General features: G+C 36.7%; 1 long non-coding RNA gene across 2 annotated transcripts; it reads left to right on the forward strand.

Moving 5' to 3' along the window:
* Positions 1-2,424: 2,424 nt before the first annotated feature.
* Positions 2,425-4,598, forward strand: LOC137572485 (uncharacterized). Of its 2 annotated transcripts, none has more exons than XR_011031670.1 (3): positions 2,425-2,713; positions 2,781-2,963; positions 4,578-4,598. It is a non-coding gene; the product is annotated as an uncharacterized lncRNA (long non-coding RNA). The 2 variants fall into 2 exon arrangements; XR_011031669.1 differs by lacking the exon at positions 4,578-4,598 and adding an exon at positions 3,948-4,571.
* Positions 4,599-5,929: the final 1,331 nt, after the last annotated feature.

Here is a 5,929-nt window from a genome sequence, read left to right on the forward strand (position 1 = left end):
TCAACTGCATGTCAATCCCAACAGACGAACAGAATATGGCTATATGTATGTGCTTATCTCGTCCTGCTAATTAACTCACCGTCTTACACCGTTTATAAACCTTACCTTAAACACTTGGGTCTGGGTGGACCCGTACATTCCCCATACGCCAATATGTACATGGCAAATGCGGATTCACTTTTAAGCAAAGTAGATGTATGTATATTTGTGTATATTGTGCAATGAAGGGCTAAGAATATCTCAACTCTGTATCGTGGGAGATGATTGCTTCCGTGAGTTACACACTTCTAATTTAAATAAATATACCCCTTTTGCAAGGGTATAAAAACACACACAGAAATCAATATAAATTGCATAAGCTTTTGGCCGCTGGCACTTGCAGCAGTAGCAGCTACAACACCGGAGAGAAAAATAAAAACAATACATGTAAGACAGAGTAAAATGGTTAGAGTACAGGCCATAAATACGTCAGGCCAAGTACCCACCAAATACCATGCAAAAGCCATTAGAGAAGACATGAAGCGGCAGAAAAAGCTCCCTGGCGATCCGTTGGTTTGGTTTGGTTGAAACTCTGATTTTGTATTTATGTGTGAGAAATCGACAAAAATTGTTGCCTAAACGATTTGAAGCCTTTAGATCGGTATTTTATGTTCAACCAAATAAAATGCATCACCAATACCAACAACAACTAACATCGGCACTGCCCATGTTAGCCTGGCCCTCTTTTTTTTTTTTAATTTATGGAAAAATTTGCTCTTTACTTTAAACTGAAATATTGTGGGTACACTTACTATTTTTGCGAACCATACTTTGGAAACTTAGAGTACCTAAATCCGATTGCAATAAATGGAAACTCAGCAGAAGTCGAAATGAAAACCCATGTTTATTGCAGAATTGTGGCTTAGAACAATATCATTACTGTTTCATTACCATTGAAAAACATCATGCTAATGTCGTAAATATTTAATATTTTCCATTGCCATTAGAAATAATACTGCTAATGAAATTGATTTTCACCACCACTCCACAATGTATTGTGATCATTTTTAGGCGTTTTTTTAATTTTCCGATTTTTCTTGATATGTGTATATAATAAGTTCTCCTCTCATTCCTATTTCCATAACCATTTGGCTTCGTTTGATCCTTATGAAGACCCATTTACTAATCATTTGTATTTCTTTCGAGCAAGGAATTGAGGTTTTTAATTCACGTTGACATTTCACACCTTGAAATCAACTTTATATGCAATTCTTAGGACGAATTAAAACCGCTAAGTTTGTATACAATTGCAGTTTTTTTGGTAACTCTTTCCTTACCTATAGCCATCAATGTGGATAAACGTTTTATCTAAAAATGTTAAAGTCACTGTTCTCGACCGATCGTTCTTATGGGAGCTATATGTTCATTCCATATAGCAATGTCATTTGGCTCGGCCGACATGATTTTCGCTGACGTTAACGTGTTGCTTAGTTGATTTTTGTCCATCACATCCAGATTTTGTAAAATCATGGGATCTGGGGTTGGAAAATTGGCACATAGAAAGTTGAAAACAAAAAAATCCAAGATTTTTAACAGATTTCAGAATATCCTGTGTAGGTAAAAAACTCTTGTTTGCAGCCATTAACAATAAGCTATTTGTTAGACGCATAATTTTCCCATTATTCTTTAAAACTAAAGAGGAGACAATTCTTGAAATCCCGACAGCATACTTTGTGGTTCAAATTTTAATCATTGAAGAACTAAATAACCAATAATTATAACGCTTTTTTTTTAAATCCTGACGTGATGGACAAGAACTAGGTACAGGGCCGTGATCAGCAACCCCCATTCACTATAGGAGTCCTATTGAACTTAAAACACTTTTTCATGACTTTAAAAAATGTGGCCCATTTATATAGCTTTATGTTTTATCGCATGTTATCATGCCATATAATATATATAATCGATTTAAATCAAAATTACCAATAATCTATGTAGGCACCGCTTTTTCAGTAAGAAGGTACTAAATTCAAACGATCTTCTTAACTTCATATTTTTGAGTTTTCGATTGTAAGCAGCTAACGTTTACAGCGCAAAATTTAAGTTCGAAACAATATTTATTTACTAGAATATTTCAAAATTAACAATTGTCGGCTAGTCATTTAAAATGGATTTCAATCCGACGATAAAGAAGTTAATGAGCGTGTCTGAGGAGACTGCACCAGTGGTTCAAGGTTAGCAATTTGGGCAACTGTGTAATCCGTAGCTAACCATTTTTACCTGTTCCTAGTCCCTCAAATTGTCGGCAACAAAATAATTATTATAAGTCAGCAGGATATTAGACGGGTGGAGCATATACGAATGTTGAGTTGCAGTCGGTTGACAGCAGAGGGTCATCTGGTGCCTACAATATTCCCGGATCAGCTTTAAGCATCAGCAGGTGAACATTTTACTCAGGGAATACAAAGTGGACAAGTACCAGAGCCAGAACCAGAACCAGAGCCAGAATAAGAGCCAGAGCCACAGATTTTTCAAACCTTAGCCAGTATTGCTCAACAATTGGAATGGGCAAAACAAATGCAAACTTCGTCGCCACGGCACTCTTCTGTTGCGACCTCGACACGTTTTCTCACTTACGAGAATAACACTAATTCAAAATAACCAAACAAGCAGTGCCAGGTCACAAGTTGTCAGACAGATGTCCAAATGGATGCGGCTCACCAGTGCAATCTGTGTAAGTATATAAATAAATCATGATTTTTGAAATTTTTTAATTCTTATACCCTTGTATATTAATATAGAAGAAAGCGTCTGCGACCAAATGTGAGGTTTTATTTTCAAGTTAATTATTGTCTAGAGCAATGCGAGCACGTTGAATTCACAATCAAAAGTGAGAAGTAACCTACGAAACTGCAAGAAATATGAATTGGATCATTTGGGATGTATTTTTTGAAGTGGTACTTGAAAGGAATGAAAGGGGGCAGGTATTATTCAAAATTTGGTTCCTAAGGTGTAAGGTTGCTGTGCAGTCTTTAAGGATGTGCGTAATATTATGGTCATGGGGCGATGTTGTTGCGGTCGATATGTACTTCTTGAGTGAGCCTTGTGTGTCCTAGTCTAAGCCTTAATATTTTTATTTAGGCTAGCGTTGACTTTTTGCGCGGTTTCGGTAGAAACCGCAGCATTTTTTGATTGCAAACAATAGCCTAGCCATGGAACCCCAGAGAACTTCGTCAAAAATTCGATTATTTGTACTCTCAATGAGAACGTATCGTGGATGGGCAGCTACTGATAGCAGGCAAACCACTTCTGACCGCAATGGCATCTTCAAAGTTTGCACTTATACTGCTTTTCCTGACGTGGTAGACGTCCTGGACTTGTAGTATTTATTCCTTGTCTCAGCTCCTTTTTCTGGTAGTTGTAGTGACCGGATTTTTCAAAAGGAAGAGATTTTTGTTTTTTAAATCAACCGCGCTTTCATGAAGAGCAAATAACAGAACGGTTACACTGATATGATCATGGTCAACTTAATTGCAGGGTTGAGTTTTAGCTTTGAGTACAGTTAACTGATGCAGGCGCATCGCCCAATGAAATGACGCCACGTCGCAACATTTGGGAAAAGACCCGTTAGAAAGCTCTGTCCGCAAATTCTTTGGCATAAGACGCGTGCTTAAGCTCAAATTTATTCTATTCTGCCGAAGCGATAAGTTGCATAAATTATATAGTGATTTTTACTTAAAGAAATTTCAAGTCGTAATACCACGTGGTGGTGGACAATACAAAAAAATAAAAAGTTAATTACCAGGCTATCTAGCCAATATCGGTGCAAAAGTTGAAGACCAGTACAAGCGAAACCGAACCGTTCGGTTAATTTGTTAAAAGTGAAAGAGTTAAAAGTTGATATTTTTTGTATAATTATGTGAGGTTATGATTCCCTGACCCGGTAAACTAAATTCATGTTTTCACAGTCCCAGCCGTAACAAGGTACCGAATATCCGTACTAGCGCTAAGAGTAAGCCTAGGCCTCGGAATTTCGTGACTGAAGTTTCCAAATTTGAGGCGACGAACGCCCCATGGTTCACATACGGTGACGTAAGGCGCTGAAGGAAGGCCGTAAATTAGGCAAAAACATAAAATCCTCATACACCGTCTTGAGAGGGAGCTGCCTAGGCTGCTAAAAATTAGTCGTTGTCATATAGTCACGTAAATACCCTACCTCGCACATGTCGCTCGTAGGCCAAACAAAAATATAATAATCGCCTAAATGAATAAACCCCAATGTGGTTAAGGAGAGTGTTAAATTGAGTCAGTATCTCTCATAATCTATAAAGATTCGCACTTTGTCATTCGATTGGAATCAATCATAACCTAACGTTTCTTAAGCAACGGACTTAAACCGAACAATTTAAATTTAGTTCAATTTTTGCTCATTACGAGCTTTAAACCTTTTTTTTTTATAGTATTTAAGTAATCTCTAGTTAAGAATCCTACTTTAATTGTTTGTTCTAATGGAGCGATATGCGTATGGTAACCTATGGAGTATATTTCATTGTCATTTAAATAATTAATCTAAAACTTCTTTAAAAACCACACCACAGCCAATTCAACGTCATCTTGGGCCCAACGATTGCAACGAAAAACTGTGAAGTAAGCCGAAGTCGTGAGTAAAGTGTTAATCCTTTAAAATTTATATATATATGTATATATATTATATTTGAAATATCTCCATATGGTTGGATCTAGCTCATCCTTTTCCTTCTTTTATATTTAAGATGTTAGTAATTTAAGTCACTTTTGGATTTGAAAGAATGAAGTCAACAATATGAAATTTTGCCAAACTTGTTAGAAAATAAGTTAAGAAACCCAAAATTTTGTTCGAAACAGAAATAATGAATTGAGTTACTCTAATATGGTCTGTCAAGTATCCTTGCTGAACTTTCATAAGATGTCATAAAAGAAATAAAACAACATTGTTTTGGGACAACCTTTGAATTAGAACAGTTGTCATGGTCGGGTGGGTAAAGAAGAGAGACTCATCACATCTAAGTTCTCTCCCGTTCTTTATTTAGATTCATGTTTGTCTTCTTTCTTTAGGTCATGGTGAATTGGCACCTTAGCAATAGTAATAATAGTAACATCACCTTTAACTTTTAGTAGTTAGTTTAGTTTTCATAACGCGCATTAAATTTATTAATGATAGTGAGTGTGAAAAGGGGAGAAAGAACCCCGACCAATCCGACGAGCTAGACCCGAGCATAGCAAGAATGCGCATCCTCGAAGCTGATCACACTGGTGGTTTAATCATTTTGTCAATTCAACAACTAATAAGCGCAACGAAGCATAACGCTTTCGGAGGATCCGGCTCATGTTAAAGACTTGTCCCCAACCTTAGTGCCTCTACTTCTGAAACGAAGTTCTTGTAAAAAGGACTATGTCCACTTACACCTCGGGACTTTTAGAGGTTAAATAGGTTGAGGTAGAACTATGAACCATAACCCATTCTGGTCACTACATACTATTAAAATTTCCATTATTTGCCTTGAGGGAACTAAAACCTTATGGACGGTTGTTATCATTGGCAGTCATGAGTATTGTTCAATAAATATACATACATACATACATACATGCTGTAACGGCACTATATCATTTCAAACTTAAACCCTTGTCAATGCCAGAGATCACTGCTCAAAGTTTTCTAATTCTCTACGCACCGTGTTCCCGTCGTTTGTACTGCCGAACCTTCCTTGCTCCTTGTTGTTTTAGCGAAAGCACGTGTCCTCATCAGCGGTTTTTTCGCGAGTGCTGCACAACGTTAAAAAAAAAACTTGCAACAATGTGCTTCAATGTTAACTGCTAATCGGAAAGTTTATCGACTTGAAAAACTTTTACAAATTGACTGTAGTGTTCAAAAAATGTCCTAAACAGTTCATTTGCAAAAAATAAATATTTT

The sequence above is a fragment of the Drosophila tropicalis genome, unplaced genomic scaffold (genome assembly GCF_018151085.1).
Source record: "Drosophila tropicalis isolate 14030-0801.00 unplaced genomic scaffold, ASM1815108v1 contig_330, whole genome shotgun sequence".
NCBI classification, from domain to species: Eukaryota; Metazoa; Arthropoda; class Insecta; order Diptera; family Drosophilidae; genus Drosophila; species Drosophila tropicalis.